Source organism: Microtus oregoni, unplaced genomic scaffold (assembly GCF_018167655.1).
Source record: "Microtus oregoni isolate MIOR12 unplaced genomic scaffold, Mior012 000019F_ref0000042, whole genome shotgun sequence".
Classification (NCBI taxonomy): Eukaryota; Metazoa; Chordata; class Mammalia; order Rodentia; family Cricetidae; genus Microtus; species Microtus oregoni.
The window spans coordinates 35,652,658-35,670,630 of NW_024543078.1; the positions used below are offsets into that span (position 1 = coordinate 35,652,658).

Below are 17,973 nucleotides of genomic sequence, written 5' to 3' on the forward strand. Positions count from 1 at the left end.
TGGCTTGTGATAATCTCAGCAGTGTATCTTAGGAAAAAAAGATCTATTGAGAAACAGAAATACCTTCAAGGAACAAGTACCCCTTAACCATCTGAAACACAACAAAGTAAAAACCTAGCACAAACCATGCCTGCTTCCTGTTAGCACTTCAGGCTCTGGTGCCCGACTTCAGGGTTTTTGGGAAGTGAGCAGTGCAGATGTGCAAGTCTCGGGTATGACTGGCAAACGATGACAGTACAACCCAGCCTCAGCTGCACCCACAACTAAACTGTCCCTACAAACTTTTAGGAAGTGAAGTGAGAAGAATGGATGGGAGTGGTCCTTAACAATTAGTGATCTAACTGGAGAAGGAAGCAGTAACCTTGCAGGGCAGCCAGCCATCCTCAGACACAGGCCCCAGCAGGTATCATGTCAACAGTAACATGCTCTGCAAGACAGGCTCCTCTAACACCTACAGACACGGGAGGTGGGTCAATAGTGCTTCCTTATGATTATTTTGAGACAAGGTCTTTTTATGTAGCCATGGCTGGAACTTACTATACAGATCAAGTTTGCCTCGTCCTGCCTCAGCCTAATGTGTGGCTGGGATTACAGGTATGTACCACCACATTTCCCCCAAAACCTTATTTTTATTGGTGGTAGGAATGGAAACCAGGAGCTTGCAAATGCTAGACAAGTGCTCTGCCACAGCCTAATGTGTGGCTGGGATTATAGGCATGTACCACCACATTTCCCCCGCAAACCTTATTTTTATTGGTGGTACGAATGGAAACCAGGAGCTTGCAAATGCTGGACAAGTGCTCTGCCACTTAGATATACCTACATATTTTATTAGGATAGAAACCCAACTGAAGCGAATTATCCCAGTCACACTACTACGAAGCTGCTGACCTGGGGATGGAGCCAGGAGCTGACTGGCAGGCAGTCGGAATGCTCTTTCCATTGGACCTCTGAGCCTGTCAAGTTACCCAGCGTGAAGATTCCAGTCAACCCACATTCATTAGATGATCGCTACACAGACTCTGAAGGTCTGAGTCTCTAGGACTAGCAAAGGCCTCTTGACAGTTCCTAAGAAACAGAGGGTCAGGTGGGCTAGACAGAGTGCTAGAGTCCTGAGCTCTGTGTCTGTTCCTACAACCTGTGACAAGTTGTTCTATTTCCAATTATCCTCTGGAAGGATAGGGATAAGGTGACACTATTAAGTTTCTGTGAGTTAGATAGAACTAAAAAAAAAACAAAAAACAAAAACAAACAAAAAAAAAAAAAACCAACCCAGACTACAGAGCTTATAATAAATAAATAGGAGAACTGGGTGTGGTAGCTTAGGTATGTAATCAGTCCCAGAACTTGGGAGGCTGAGGCAGGATGACTGCTATGGATTCAAGACACAATGAAATACTGGCCAGCGTGGAACTAGAGCCCCTTTTATTTTTTAAGAAGGCAACTAATGTAACATTTTTACTTACTACTTTTTCCAAAAGCACAAGAAAACCTCCACAGGTTCATTATAGTTCAATGCACGCAAGAGGCAGTAGGAAGGAAGTCTTTTTGTGTTGCTGTCGGGGAAACTAAGGCATAAGTGGAGCAAGAAAATGTCTCCAGGGGAAGAGAACGCCACCATCCAGCCACCAAATCCCTGTGCCATCTCCCTGGCACCACCACACGGCCAAAGCCCCTTCCTTCTGGCAGGTTCTTCTAGAACCTAGCGTCAAGGATCCCCTAAGTGGTCCTGTTGTTCCAACCACGAGGAAGGGAGTGTCTGGATATTAGTTTCATGAATAGCCTTTCACAGTTCCCAATAATAAGGAAAACCTTCGGACTCTTGCCCTGAAAGGAAAAACACTGAAAGCGCAAGAGCCTGCGACAGAACAGCCTCCTAATGAACGTGAAGCAAATGCTTCTTCTGAAGATCAGACCACACAAGAGGCCAGAAGGCGGCCTCCTGACATCAATCCAAACAATATAATGGCGGGTGACTAGATATATCAAATCACTCCTAGACCCCAAACGGGCTTCTGGTTCCTTTGTCCCTGGAAACCTGCATAGGAAGCCTGGTTTTGCCTCTACTCCTCGAATGACCTTCCATATGTGATTTAACCTCCTGTGCCTCCGTGCCCTCGTGGATAAAACGACTAAAGCAATAATAGCTCCCTTACAGGGGCTGCTGTGATCAGGACACAGAGTGCTTAGCACAGAGCTTCTAAGTCAAAAAGGGCTGGACAACCAGTGACAGACATCCTTGTTGTGTTAGCACTACTACAAGTGTCCCCATTCCGTCAACTTGTCCCTGAGGACCCTAAGGACGGGCGGCATAAGGCCATTTCTAGATTTTTGCCCCATTTTGGGGGCGGTGGCCAAGAGATAAAGCCCTGAACGAGGAGGCCTCAGGTCGGCCACGGAGTGGGAACGGGGAAGCAGAGCGGAGGAGGGGCCTAAGTCCAGGAGTCTCTCCAGCCGGCCATTCCAAAGGGGACTGCGGACCTCAGGTGACTGGGTGACGCCGGGCCACCACGCGGGAGTGAATGAATGAGCACGCAGCCCTTTCACCTTCGCCCACACGCGGCTCGAGCCCCTCCAGCGTGGCGTCCTCTCCGTGACCTCTGACCCCGCCGACCCCTCACCTCAGACCCCTTCAGTTCTTTTATCTTGCCGGGGCGCCTTTTTCCTCACCAGCAAGTCCAAACGGCTCCGGGCGCTACGGCTCGGCTTGCTTCAGCAGCAAAATGTCCGCAGCCTCCACCTCCCTCTCCGCGGGTGCGCCGCTGCAGCCGGCCGCTCCGAACCCGGCGGCTGTCACCTGCCGAGCGGAAGTGAGCTGCCAGTGCCGCGGAACTTCCGGTGGACGCACACCCCGGGGGCGGGGTCAAGGGTGCAACCCGGGAGGGAGGGGCTGGGGCCAAGGTAGGGCGGGGCCTGAAGCGGGAGGGGCGGAGCCTTGTGAGGAGGGCGGGGCCTGGGGGGTCAAGCTGTTGTGGCAGTCTGTGCAGTCCTTGCCTAGACACCCTGATCAGGCAGGAGAACAGTGGAGTCGGAAAGGGTCTTAGAAGACTTAAAGTCCATCTTTTTCTGAGTTACAGATGGGAAGACTGAGGCCAAGATTATTGGCCTGGTAAGTGGGAGAGTCAAAACCGGAGCTGTGATCAGCCGCCAAACTACGGCTGTCTACTAGGTTGAATCTAGACTTCTTTCTACAGTCCTTGGAGAATTCATTGTTCTAGGAGGACAGCATAAGTTACTCCTAAGACTTTTCACCCAAGGGGAACTTCAAAGTGAGCTAAGGTGTATACGTCTCCCAGGACCTCAACTGACACAGCCATTTCTTTCCTGACTGTGGTCCTATTAATTTTCTCTTCTAGATAATTTGTGTTCGTCCCCTTTAAAACATTATAAAACAGCTATTCTAATATTTTTATTGAACCAATAATATTTGCAGTGCAGAGAGAAGGAAATATATTAGAAAAAGAAGAAGAAGAAGAAGAAGAAGAAGAAGAAGAAGAAGAAGGAGAAGGAGAAGAAGAAGACCAAAAAACTATGCAGGCTTCTGAGGCACTTTTTAATACGTGGTTATTAAACCTAGATATGATGTGTCTTCTGACTTTTATTTCATTATTTGTGTGTTCGTTATTGTTGTTTTTGAGACAGGAGCTCACTACATAACCCAGGCTGGCCCCAGTGTTGAGGTTTCAGTAATTTCCATGCTTTGTTTATGTAGTACTATGAATCTGACTCAGGGTTTTGGGCATCCTAAACACTCTAACAACTGAATTACTGTTGCCGTGACTGACCGGGAACTCTCTGTGAAAACCAAGGAAAGATCCCCCTGCCTCTGTCTCCCAAAGCTGGAATTAAAGGTGTGCACAACCACACCCAGTCATTTTTACATTCTTCAAAGCTTTGCAAAAACTTTAGCATTACAGCACATTGTAAACAACAACAACAAACTACAGACAAAGTAGAATCCCATGGGGCTGGAGAGATGGTTCATTAGTTAAGAACACTGGCTGCTCTTCTAGACAACCTGAGTTTGATTCCCAGCACCCATATGGTAGCTCACAGCCATCTTGTAACTCCAATCCTAGGGGATTTAATACCCTCTTTTGACCTCCACAGGCACATGCATGCACATGGCACACATACATATGAACATAAGATAAAAATAAATAAATCTTGGCCGGGCGGTGGTGGCTCACGCCTTTAATCCCAGCACTCGGGAGGCAGAGGCAGGTGGATCTCCGTGAGTTCGAGACCAGCCTGTTGGTCTACAAGAGCTGGTTTCAGGACAGGCTCCCAAACCACAGAGAAACCCTGTCTCGAAAAAAACCAAAAAAAAAAAAATCTTGCTGGATGGTGGTGGCACAGGCCTTTAATCCCAGCACTTGGGAAGCAGATGTAGGTGGATTTCTGTGAGTTCAAAGCCAGCCTGATCTACATAGAAAGTTCCAGGCTAACCAAAAGTTACATAGTGAGATCCTGTCTCAAAAACAAACAAAAGCAACAACAAAAAGAATAGCATATACCCTTCACCCGGCTTCTCTCAATGGTGACATTTTTATATATGTAGGATAACATTAACACCAGGAAATTGTCACTAGTAAAATATCTTTAGTAGAATGCCTTGGTTTGAAAAACAGGATCTGAATGAGATTACAACTGACCTAGCTCAACCCAGAGAAGAATGCTTGAAGAGACAGCCTGTCTCCCAAGATCATCTGTTTTGCTTGACACAGACAATTCCAGGAAAGAGAGATCACAGACCTGCACACAGCCTGCACACAGACCTTCACACAGACCTGCACACAGCTCTGCACACAGCCTGCACACAGCTCTGCACACAGCCTGCACACAGCTCTGCACACAGCCTGCACACAGACCTGCACACAGCCTGCACACAGACCTTCACACAGACCTGCACACAGACCTGCACACAGCTCTGCACACAGCCTGCACACAGACCTGCACACAGCTCTGCACACAGCCTGCACACAGCTCTGCACACAGCCTGCACACAGACCTGCACACAGCCTGCACACAAACCTTCACACAGACCTGCACACAGACCTGCACACAGCTCTGCACACAGCCTGCACACAGACCTGCACACAGCTCTGCACACAGCCTGCACACAGACCTGCACAACTGCATCAACTTCTTCAGTCCAAAACCCCTCCCCTCCCCTTATAAAGGGTCTCAGCAGCTTACCCTCCATTCCCTCTGGAAAGAATCTGCCCCTCGCTGTGTGCTGTGTGTGCCGATAAACACAGTCTCATCCGCTAAGGTCAGATTCCTTCCTCTTTCTGCTTTCTGCCTCCAAAATCCAGCAAACTTTATCTCAGTGGCTGACTTTATTCCATTTTTAAATCCTTTGTTAAAAATACAAAGTGGGGAGGGGGCTGGAGAGATGGCTCAGCGGTTAAGAGCATTGATTCTTCTTCCAGAGGTCCTGAGTTCAATTTCCAGCAACCACATGGTGGCTCACAACCATCTGTAATGAGATCTGGTGTCCTCTTCTGGGGAGCAGATGTACATGCAAGGAGAATACTGTGTACATAATAAATAAATCTATAAAAAAAATACAAAGTGGGGAACCTTTTTGGTGCAGCAACAGAAATTTTTCTCACAGTTCTGCTGGCTGGAAATCAAAAGTCAAGACCAGGTTGGTTTCTTCTTTACACCTAGAATAACTGTATATGAACATACGCTGCCTGTTGATATGGTGATAGCAGGTGTCTGGAGGAAACTTCTCTAATGAGAAACGCTGGCAGTTGTCAATCATACAGAAAACAAAATTTCACTTGGTATGTGAAATGAAAAGAGAAGAATTATCCAACAACAATGAAATAAAACAATTTAAAAACGCCCTAAAAGCACCCTGCTGCCGGGAGTTCATGGCTAAGTGACTAAGTTATGGGAGAGGCAGAACCAAAAAGATCCAAGCAATGCGGGTGTGGTGGGCGCACCTATAACTCAGCACTGAGGGGTGGGGGGCAGAGACAGGAGCATCACCAGCTCCGTGCAAGCCTGGGCCACTTACAGAGACTTTGTCTCAAAACCAAAATTTCCAAGGACTCAGAGGTCATGGACCTGACCCCTAAGGAAGACCTCCAGGGGCGGGTGGCTCTTTTTGCTACATCTTCTGAATGAGAATGTGGTTTCTTCTTACACTGAGATGCTGGGAAAGTGAATTCCAAGAAGAAAAAAAACATTTCGGGGGGGGGGGGAGGAGGCTTGCAAGGGAAGTCCTGCGGAAGGAAACTAGCTAGGCATCTGTGGAGTCGTCCGGATTTGTGAATCTCTACTATTCAGGTACTGAGGGAGCGAGTGCTGGACAGTCAGAGGATAAGGCAAAGGCCTGAGCCCTACCGAGTTATGTCCCCAGCCTCCAATATAACAGCTATTTACATAGTTTCTATGCTGTGTTACATATTATATAAGTCACTGAATAATGTCTTAAAGTATACAGGAGGCTATATGTAGGTACTATGCAAATATCATATTTCAATATCAGGGCCTTGGGCCTCTAGGGACTTTCGGGCCTGGTACCAATTCCTGGTAGCCAGCAAGCTAGACTTAATTTGGGCAGATTAAATAAGTGTTCTCCACTTCTATGTCCACTAGAGGGTCGACAAAGGCCATTAACTGCCTTCCTTTCTCTCTCTCTCTCTTTTTTTTTTTTTTGGTTTTTCAAGACAGGGTTTCTCTGTGTCTTTGGAGCCTGTCCTGGAACTAGCTCTGTAGACCAGGCTGGTCTCGAACTCACAGAGATCCGCCTGCCTCTGCCTCCCGAGTGCTGGGATTAAAGGCGTGCGCCACCATCACCCGGCTTGCCTTCCTTTCTCTAAACATGATCTTGGCACAGGCCCTGCAACATGCCCTTCTAGTCCCAACTTTCCCAGCTTGTCTTCCTTTATGATTATGGATCTGAGAGCCCAGTCTTCGCTTCCTGCTCCTTGTTCTTTTTAATCCCTCAAATCCCTAAACATTGGCACAGATCCTTTTGGATATGAAGAAGGAAATGACTATGTTCACCTCCTCACAGATCACACCAGTCCTGCACCTGCAGAAGGTGGGCAGCTTCCTATCCTTCTTTTTTTTTTTTTTTTTTTGGTTTTTTCGAGACAGGGTTTCTCTGTGGTTTTGGAGCCTGTCCTGGAACTAGCTCTTGTAGACCAACAGGCTGGTCTCGAACTCACAGAAATCCGCCTGCCTCTGCCTCCCAAGTGCTGGGATTAAAGGCATGCGCGACCACCGCCCGGCAGCTTCTTATCCTTCTACACTGACCGAGTGGGGCACAGCTAGCAGAGGGCCCCGGAGGCATCCGGGGCTCCCTTCTTCCCCACTCTCTCCCTGTTGCCAATGCTGCCACGACACCATTGCAGAAGCAAATCTCTGGCCAGTCCTCCCGGCTCTAATGCCACAGGCTGCCTCTCAGAGGACTCTCTGCTTGCTCCAGTCCCTGGGCAGGACCAATCTCTACTGCACAATTGGAGTGTCCCAGGCTAGAGTTGGGGAGATAGAGCCCAGTGGAAGAACACTTGCCTGGCATGCTCAAAGGCCTAGTTTCAACCCCCAGTACAAGGAAGGAAAAAAGGAAGGAAGGAAGGCCACCCAGGCTCCAAATCTCATCTGGATTCAAATGCCCAGCTGTGGGAAATCTGTTCTCAACCTAGGAAATGGGACAACGGTGATTCCTTGTAAGATTGCTCATAGAGATACAGAGATTAAGTCTTAGCATTTATGGACAGTCATGTCATCTTGATGTCTCTGTTAAATGGCATCTACAGTTTGCATTGATTTTGGTTCAACTCAGCCACTTGCTGACTGTGTTCAAGAGCATGTAATTCAGTGTCTTTGAGCTCCAACATTCCGTTTGGAAAACGGGACTAATACCCTATTTTATACAGATGTCAAGAAAATCTAGATATTTTCTAGATAGGTAAAGTGCTTAAGGCACAACTAGACAGCACTAAGTTTCAGTAGTGACTGCAGATTCTCAAGACACCAGGTGCGAGCCATGCACACCTGCATTTTCAGCATTCAGGAGGCAGACTAAGCCAGCCTGTACTGCATATTAGGTTCAAGGTTAGCCTGGGCTATTTAGGAAGACCCAGTCTCGAAAACTGCAATGAACCTGTCTATCATGTGTAAGGCCTTGGATTCAACCTCCAGAAAAAAACAAAATCCAAAGTGGGCACAAAGAACAGAGCAACAAGCCCAGATACTGTAGGGATCATTCGTGCCCTGGATCTGAGCGCTTTTACCTGGTGTGCAGTCCTTACCTGTATTCGCCTCCCTACAGAACCAGACGTTCTCATCTCAGACGGAAACCATGTGCTCCCACTGCCTTCCCTCCTCAGTCTCTGAAGGACCTCAGCTAGTGGCTACTCAGGGCCACCATGCGGGAATTCTATACCCAAAATGAACGGCGGTTTGGAGCCTGACTAAGGCTGGCCAGAGCCGCCAGAGACTCTAGCCCCATGTTGGGCACCAATTGTAAAAATTAGCTCGATTTGGGAAATAACCAGGCTAGCTAAAGGATAAAACAATTATATTTTATCTATTATAAGGGGAAAACTCACAAAGCAGGAACAAGAAGTCCAAGACCCCACAAATTCACTGCAATATTAGCTACAAATGGCCTTAGTCTTCCTCTTTGCCCTTCAAGGTTCATTGATGGAGAAGCCTTGTTAGCCAACTATCTTTATCTTTAAGAGGTGGGTCCAAGTTAAGGCATGGCTTTCTGGGACCCGGGGGAAAAAAATGGGTGCATGGCCCAGGTGTGCTCTCTCTGTGTGATTCACACGGGGCACAGCTGAGCTTGTAAACACTCTACCACTAAGCTACACTCCCAGACCTCCTTCTTAATTTAAACACGTGTGTCTGTGCATGCACACATGTTTACGTAGAAGATGGAGGACAAACTGCAGGATTCAGTTCTCTCCTCTGCCGTGTGCATCCCGAGGGATCAAATCCAGGTTAGCAACAAACTACTTCTACCTGCTGAACCATCTCACCAGCTCAAAGCTGGACAATACTCCTAGATGTGTGTGTGTGTGTGTGTGTGTGTGTGTGTGTGTGTGTGTGTATCCTATCATTTGCATCAACTGAGTGGAGTTTTTAGGTTGGCTCCTTCCAACAAACACAACATTATCTATTTATCTATGTATGTATGTATGTATGTATCTATCTATCTATCTATCTATCGAGACAAGGTCTCTCTATGTAGCCCTGGCTGTCCTGGAACTCACTCTGTAGACCAGAGATCTCACAGCCTCTGCCTCCGGGAGATTAATAAAGATATACACACCTCCACCCCACAACACCCCCACCCTGGCAAACATTATCTATTTTTGAGACTGGCTGTGTAGCCCAGATAGCCTTCATCTGGAGTCTCCTGAGTGCTGGGATTACAGGTATGCACTGCCAAGTCCAGCAGCTTTTTAGTTTTATTTTCTTGTAGCACTTTTACTTTCTGTAACTCAAAATGACCCAGGCTGGCCTTGAACTTCCCCTGCTCCACTACCGTTATCAATCATTTTTCCAAATGTTCTTAATGTCTTTTATTGAGAGTGAGGGTAGAAATCCACCCTGAATGCTAGGTGTGCTCAATACTATGAGGTGTTCTAGAACTTCTCAGTGGTCAGAGGTAAACCTGTAAAGTGTCAGGTCACCTGACCATATCATCTATTACAGCACAAACGGAGGGCAAACCTCACTCTCTCCCAACTACTTAAAACTGAGGTTGTTGACTTTCGTTTAAAGTACCCCCAAGGCAGTGGTCCTAGCCTTGCAATGGGCATTCCCAGTGCCCAGAGATGGAAGCAATGGTTTGGACTGGGTCCTTGCAATCGCTGGGGAATGAACACAGCACATCCCAGTTTATTTGTATGACAGGTACTCATCGTTACCTTTCTTTCTTTTATTTTTATTTTTTTTATTTTTTAAAGACAGGATTTCTCTGTGTAACAGTCCTGGCTGTCCTGGAACTTACTTTGTGGACCAGGCTGGCCTCGAACTCATTGAGATCCCCCTGCCTCTGCCTCCTGAGTGCTGGATTAAAGGTGTGTGTCATCACAGCCTAGCTCATCATTACCTTTCAACCTTCAGGAAAAGCCTCATGGGACAGGAGCCAAGGGACTCAGTCCCAGAGTCCTCAGATCTTCTTTTGGAGCTCACTCTTAATGTTTGATCTTTGAAGGCTATTAAACCCTTCTCCAAGCCACGTCATCCGTCGGTGTAAAGCCTAATGCTTCCCCATGGGGTTGCAAGAGTTAGCGGCCTCATAGCAAATCTATATTTGTTTTCTATTGCTGGGTAACAAATTACCACCTCTTTAGCAGCTTCAGACAACATCCACTTATTACTTCACAGTTCTGTGAGGCACACAGGCAGCATAGTTTGCCTGGGTTCTCTGCTGAAAATCTGACTTGGGCTGAAAGCAGTGTTGGCTACCTTGTACTGCTGTCAGCCATCCGCTCCTTTTCAGGCTCATCAGTTGACCAGTCTCTCTCTCTCTCTCTCTCTCTCTCTCTCTCTCTCTCTCTCTCTCTCTCTGAGACAGAGTTTCTCTGTGTAGCTTTGGAGCCTGTCCTGGAACTCACTCTGTAGACCAGGCTGGCCTAGAACTCACAGAGCTCTGCCTGCCTCTGTCTCTCAAGTGCTGGAATTAAAGGCCTGCACCACCACCACCCGGCTCAGTTATCAGCTTTGTTAGAAGCAAGGGGATAAAAGGTAATAGTCTTAACAATGGCTTTTGCCTTACAGCTAGCATCTCTGTCAACAGCCAGGGGATAACCCTCCTGCTCCTTACAGCTGACAACTGCCTGGACTAAGGTTAACTTTTAACAGGTTGTTCTTCTGTGACTTTGGCTTTACAGAGTTTCGTATCCTTCCCTGCTATGGGAAACCGGTTGTGCCAGGAAAGTCGTAAAGTTCTTTACAGACACTATCAGCTGGGAAGGAGATCCACAGGCCTCTGCAGACATTGTCTTAGCTGAAACCTTTGTTATCAAAAACTGTAATCTTAAAATGCAAATGTCTCTGGGCTTTACCTTGAAATTATAAAATTTCCTTTGTCCTTGTTTAATGTTTACTTCTTGCTATAAAAAGGAGGTCTCAGATACTTGTAATTTTGTTGTTGTCATCATTTCTCTTGCTGACCAAGCCTTTCCTCTCCTGGAATGCAGTCCTCACAATCCCTATCTGCCTCTTGACGTCTGAAATAGATTCCTCCTTTGAACTGAGGTTTCCTCCAAGATAAAGTTGCCTGTTTGCTTGAGGTTCTGTTTCTTTATTATTTGATTTTTGTTTTGTTTTGTTTTTTCCAAGAAAAGGTTTCTCTGTAGCTTCGATGCCTGTCCTGGAACTAGCTCTTGTAGACCAGGCAGGCCTTGAACTCAGAGATCCGCCTGCCTCTGCCTTCCGAGTGCTGGGATAAAAGGTGTGTGTCACCAACGCCTGTTTCTTTATTATAATGTTAAAATCTTTGTGCCCCCTTCCCAAGTGTTGTATCTCAGCCCCCATGTTTACTTTCATATCAAGGTTTTCACTGACTTCCACGACTCTGTTTACCGTGGCCTGCAGCTCATTTGGACGTTCAGCAAGTAGTGCTGTATTGTCGGCGAAACACAAGTTATTGATTCACACACAATCTATCTGCACACCTATCTCCTCATCCTCCAGGGCTGTTGCTATTGTTAATTCCAGGAATAGATTAAAGAGTAGTGGTAAGAGGACGCACCCCTGCAACACTCCTACGATTGTGGAGAACTAAGTGATGAGTTTAAGACAGACTTTGACTGATGCAGAGGTATCTTTATAGGCATTTTCTAATATTCTTATGATTTTCTCTGGGCACCTGTAGAACCTCATTGTTTCCCAAAGTCCTTCCCTCTGAACGCTACCGAATGCCTTTCTGAAGTCAATGTAACAGACATATTAAGTCTTCTCCAAATTCTTCGTATTTTTCTGCCAGTTGCCTCAAAGTGAAGATCTGATCAATTGTGCTCCTGTTAGCTCTGAATCCGCACTGGGCCTCTGCTAGATTGCCTGTTCTGCCCTTGATCCTTTGCAGGATAATGAAGGAGAAGATCTTGCTGCTATGGCACAACAAACTAATGCCCCTGTAATTTGAGCAGTCCAGCTTGTCCTTCTTGTATGTGGGAATTATGGCTGAGTGCTTCCATTCCGTGGGAATCACTTCGTGTTCCCATTGTAGCCGCCTCCAGCTCCTCCACCGTGATGTCATCCACTCCTGGGGCCTTCGTGCCTTTCGCTCTCCTCTTCCTCTATCTCACTCCTGTTAATAATTCATATTTTCTCATCGTCTCTGGTGTTTGAGTGGCTGCCGAAGTGTTTCTCATTGTAGTCTGCGTTGACAGCTACCTTCTTTACAACTCCAAAACCTGGACAATGAGACGCTCCTCCAAGCAGCAGCTAAATGTGTTTGATGGCTGGAGAAGTTGCTCAGTAGCTAAGAGCACTGGCTGTTCTTCCAGAGGACCCAGGTTCAATTCCCAGCACTCACATGGCAGCTTATAATTGTCTGTAACTCCAGTTCCAGGGGATCTGACACCCTCATAGAGACGTGCATACAGGCAAAACACCAATGCACATGAAATAAAAATAAATAAATCATTAAACAATAAAAAAAACCCATTCAGCCAGGCGGTGGTGGCGCACGCCTTTAATCCCAGCACTCGGGAAGCAGAGGCAGGCGGATCTCTGTGAGTTCAAGACTAGCCTGGTCTACAAGAGCTAGTTCCAGGACAGGCTCCAAAAACCACAGAGAAACCCTGTCTCAAAAAAACAAAAAACCCTTCATTAATACTATTAACCAGCACATGCCTATGACTAATCAGCTTACATCTAGCAGGCTGAGTTTCATATATATATATATATATATATATATATATATATGTATATGTAGATATATGTATATGTATGTATATGTATATATAACATGGATTTATGTTACATTTATAGGAATTTTGCCTGTATGCGTGTCTATGTACCACTTGCATGCATGCATTGCTGGAGAAAGCCAGAATCCCCAGGAACTGGAGTTACTATAGTTATTAGTCTCCAAGATAGGTCTTGGGAATTGAACTCAGGCTCTTTGGAAAAGCATTCAGTGCTCTTAATATCTGAGCTGTCTCCCCTGCCCCTTTCATGTATTATTTCTTCTGCATGAATCTACTTGTAAGGTTCTACTTCCATTTGTTCAGTTGTTTCTGCAGTGCTGGGGATTGAATCAAGGACTTTGCACAAACTGGTCAAGGACCAATGAGCCATACCTCCAGCTCCTGTAACAGAAATTACTGTGGGATTTTAACTAAGTGCAGATTAAACTTATTATTTTGTTTTGTTTTTCCTGATACAGGGTTTCTCTGTGTAGCCCTGACTGTCCTGGAACTAGTTCTGTAGAGCAGGCTGGCCTCAAACTCAGAAATCTGCCTGCCTCTGCCTCCTGAGTACTGGGATTAAAGGCGTGCGCCACCACTGCCTGGCTTCAGATTACTATTAATTGGATTACCAGGTATTTTAGGTTCCTATTGCTGGGATAAAGATCATGACCAAAAGCAACTTCAAGAAGAAAGGGTTTACTTCTCCTTAGAGCTTACAGGCCATCTAGAAGTTAGCAGTAGTCGAGGCAGGAACCTGGAGGCAGGAACTAAAGCAGAGACCATGAAGGATGCTGCTCACTGGCTTGCTCAACTTGCTTCTTTGTACACCCCAGAACCACTTACCCATGGGAGGTGCTGCCACAGTTGGCTGGGCCCTTACACATCAGTTTTCAATCAATAAAATGCCACGCAGACTTGGCTACAGGCCGTTTAAGGAGGCATTTTCTCAGTCGAGGTTCCCTCTTCCCAGATGACTCGAGACTGTCAAGTTTGCAAAAAATAAGTGACACAGCCAGGATTCACCGCCCTGCAAACCTTATGTACATTCATGGATTATATATCCGTGGGCTCTGCCACTCACACACGAGTATATACCAGAAAAAATGTCGACAAAACACACACAAGGCTGTGGTGGCGCACACCTTTAATCCCAGCACAGCACTCGGGAGGCAGAGGCAGGTGAATCTCTGGGAATTCGAGGCCAGCCTGGTCTACAAGAGCTAGTTCCAGGAAACCCTGTCTTGAAAAACAAAACAAAAAAAAACCTTGCCTCAAGAAAAAAAAAAAAGAAGTCTTTTTCATTCATTATTTCCTTAACAATGTAGCCTAACCCAATGGTTCTCAGCCTTTCTAATGTTGTGACCCTTCAATACGGTTTCTCAAGTTGTGGTGACCCATCCATAAAATTATTTTCATTGCTATTTCATAACTGTAATTTTGCTACTGTTTTGAACCAAAATGTAAATATTTGGGGAGATAGAGGTTTGGCCAAGGGGTTGTGACCCACAGTTTGAGAACAACTGGTCTAACCATTATTTCCATAGCATTTCAATTGTATTTTTTATCATAAGTTATTAGAGATCAAAATATAGAAGGGCTGGGTAAGCATAGCTCAGTGGCAGAGCACTTGCCTGGCGTGTCTGAAGCCCAGGACTTCATCCTCAGAACTACAGATAGGAAAAACCAATAGGACTGGCAAGATGGTCCAGTGGGTAGAGGCTTGTCGCCTGGCCTGGCATTCCACGTGACAGGTGGCCTGCAGCTAACCAAGTAGGCCTCACTAGCATCCTAGTTCCCCCACAGTACTGAGGTTCCAAGCTCTTGTCACTGTGCCCAGTTTCTCATGTGGATCTGGGGATCAGACTCCAGGCCTCACACTTGAGCAGCCGTCTCTGTTGCCTCCCTTCTCTGCCTCCAGTGGACTTCTCTTTGTTTGCTTTGAGGTTTTCTGAGACAGGGTCTTACAATATAGCCCAGGCATGCCTGGAACTTGCTACGTAGCCCAAACTGTTTACTGATTCACTGAGATTAGCCTGACTGCCCATCTCGTGCTAAGGTTACAGGTGTGACCACCTCACGTGGCTTTCCTGGTGGATTTTTAACATACCATTTGGCTGGACTGACATTCCTCATGTCTCCTTTCTCAGGTGGGACAACAGAAAGACTCACACTCAGGATTGGAGGGCAGAGGTGGAAGCACCACTGCGCGGTGTGTGGCTCTGGCCTGGCCCCTCTGACTAGCTCAGCTAGTTGTGGGAAGGACAGCCCTTCCACAGCTGCTCTGTTCTCCCCACCTCTCAAATGCTTGGGCTCCCTGAGTCCCAGGCCTTTAGAGTGTGTGTGGCTTTCCAAGAGGGACTCCTGCTTCTTTTTATTTTTCTCTTTCTTCCTTTTTTTTCCCCTTTATTTTCATGTTGTTTGTTTGCTTGTTTTTTTATTTATTTATTTTTGAGACAGGGTTTTTCTGTGTAGTTTTGGAGACTGTCCTGAAACCAGCTCTGTAGACCAGGGTGGCCTCGAACTCACAGAGATTCACCTGCCTCTGTCTTCTGAGTACTGGGATTAAAGGTGTGAGCCACCACTGCCCAGACGAGTCCTGCTTCTTTAAGACACCCACACACCCAGGTTTGCAAGGGCCAACGTGGGGCTGTGACTATTCACCTAGGCTCTTGAGGCTTTCTGTGGGTTCCAGCATGTGTGTGCTATTTTACATTTTGAATTCCTCTTCTCTTGTCTTCCTGTGTATTTAAAGCTCTCACACCAGGCTAAAGGGCGTCAGTCTTCCAGAAAGTAGTGATGCAGTTACCACAAAAGCAGCTCCCACCATCACATACGCTCAAACACCTGGGACAAGCTTTTATTCTGTGACCAGGATTCTGCCTTCTGATTCTGAACCCTGATTAGATCGATGTGGCTGCTCTGAGTGATAGTTCATTTGGATTTTAATGAATAAAGCTTGCCTGAAGATCAGAGAGTAACACAGCCCCACTAGTCAGTCTTACAGATCAGCCAGTGGTGACACACACTTTAATCCCAGTAGCCACACTAGCTGCCATAGAAACCAGGCTGTAGCCGGGCGGTGGTGGCGCACGCCTTTAATCCCAGCACTCGGGAGGCAGAGGCAGGCGGATCTCTGTGAGTTCGAGGCCAGCCTGGTCTACAAGAGCTAGTTCCAGGACAGGAACCAAAAGCTACGGAGAAACCCTGTCTCGAAAAATCAAAAAAAAAAAAAAAAAAAAAAGAAACCAGGCTGTAGGGGCTGGAGAGATGGCTCAGTGGTTAAGAGCATTGCCTGCTCTTCCAAAGGTCCTGAGTTCAATTCCCAGCAACCACATGGTGGCTCACAACCATCTGTAAAGAGATCTGGCGCCCTCTTCTGGTCTGTAGGCATACAGACAGAACATTGTATACTAAATAAATAAATATTAAAAAAAAAACCAGGCTGTAGTGGTGCACTCTTTAATCCCAGCACTAGAGAAGAATATAAGGCAGGATATATATAAGAATATAAGGCTCAGTCTTATCCTGAGATTCCTGGAGGCAGGATTGCCATTTCAGACTCAGGTAGAGGTAAGAGTCAGTGGCTGGCTGTTTTGCTTTTCTGACCTTCAAGTTGAACCCCAATGTCTGCCTATGGGTTTTTTATTAATTGTGCTACATTAGAAGCAGGCACCGGTAAGACGGCGGAGTAGCAACGGTGGTGCGCGGTGCACTAGGTGTTCAGGCTACCAGCTGGCTTTGGGTCCAGTCTCTGCAGTGGCGGTGACCACTGAGCGAAGAGCGTGTTTGTGTAGTCACCCAAGATGCGGAATATCAAAATCTTCAGCGGGAGCTCCCACCAGGATTTATCCCAGGAAATCGCTGACCGCCTGGGCCTGGAGCTAGGCAAGGTGGTGATTAAGAAATTCAGCAACCAGGAGAGCTGTGTGGAAATTGGAGAAAGTGTACGTGGAGAGGATGTCTACATCGTTCAGAGTGGGTGTGGTGAGATAAGTGACAATCTAATGGAACTTTTGATCATGATTAATGCTTGCAAGATTGCTTCAGCCAGCCGGGTTACCCCTATGCCTGCCAGGATAAGAGTCGGGCTCCCGTCTCAGCTGAGCTTGTGGCAAATACTCTGTCGCAGGAGCGGATCATATTATCAACATGGATCTACATGCATCTCAGATTCAGGGCTTTTTTTGATAGCCCAGCGGACAATTTATATGCAGAGCCAACAGTCTTAAAGTGGATAAGGGAGAACATACCTGAGTGGAGAAACTGTACTATTGTCTCACCTGATGCTGGTGGAGCCGAGAGAGTGACCTCCATTGCAGAACGACTGAACGTGTATTTCGCCTTGATTCATAAGGAACGGAAGAAGGCCAGTGAAGTGGACCGCATGGTGCTGGTAGGAGACGTGAAGGATCGGGTGGCTTCTCTTCTCGATGACATGGCTGACACTTGTGGTACAATCTGTCATGCTGCTGACCAACTTCTCGCGGCTGGAGCTACCAGGGTTTCTGCTATCCTGACTCATGGAATCTTTTCTGGCCCACCCATTTCTTGCATCAACAACGCATGCTTTGAAGCAGTAGTAGTCACCGATACCATACCTCAGGAGGATAAGATGGAACACTGCTCCAAAATACAGGTGATTGACATCTCCAGGACCCTGGCAGAAGCCATCAGAAGAACCGACAATGGAAAGTCTGTCGCCTACCTGTTCAGCCATGTTCCTTTATAATAGAATAACTTCGGAAGCATTTTGAAAATAAAACCAACCCCACCTCTCATACTTCTTGGTATTTGAGTTCAGCAGAAGACTCTTTGCTTAAAATAAAGGCTTTATTTTTTTTTATTTTCTTTATTGATATTTACTGAGCTCAACATTTTTCTCTGCTCCCCTACCTGCCTTTCCCCTCCCTCCTTCAATCCTTCACCAAGGTCACCATGTTCCCAATTTACTCAGGAGACCTTGTCTTTTTCTACTTTCTACTTCCCTTGTAGATTATATCTAAGTAAGTCTCTCTTAGTGTCCATATTGTTGTCTAAATTCTCTGGGATTGTGGTTTGTAGGCTGGCTTTC

The 17,973-nt window shown here is 46.5% G+C and overlaps 1 protein-coding gene and 1 pseudogene across 4 annotated transcripts in view; one reads left to right on the forward strand and one right to left on the reverse strand.

Moving 5' to 3' along the window:
- The window catches only part of LOC121459438 (AP-1 complex subunit beta-1-like), a 55,752-nt gene extending 52,949 nt beyond the window's left edge, over positions 1-2,803 (reverse strand). For all 4 annotated transcript variants that reach the window (XM_041669212.1, XM_041669211.1, XM_041669210.1 and 1 more), the window contains exon 1: positions 2,671-2,803. The gene's annotated coding sequence lies outside the window, so the exon portion shown is untranslated. The remainder of the gene's footprint in view (positions 1-2,670) is intronic.
- A 13,902-nt stretch (positions 2,804-16,705) lies between these two features.
- Positions 16,706-17,631, forward strand: LOC121459761 (annotated as a pseudogene).
- The last annotated feature ends 342 nt before the right edge of the window (positions 17,632-17,973 follow it).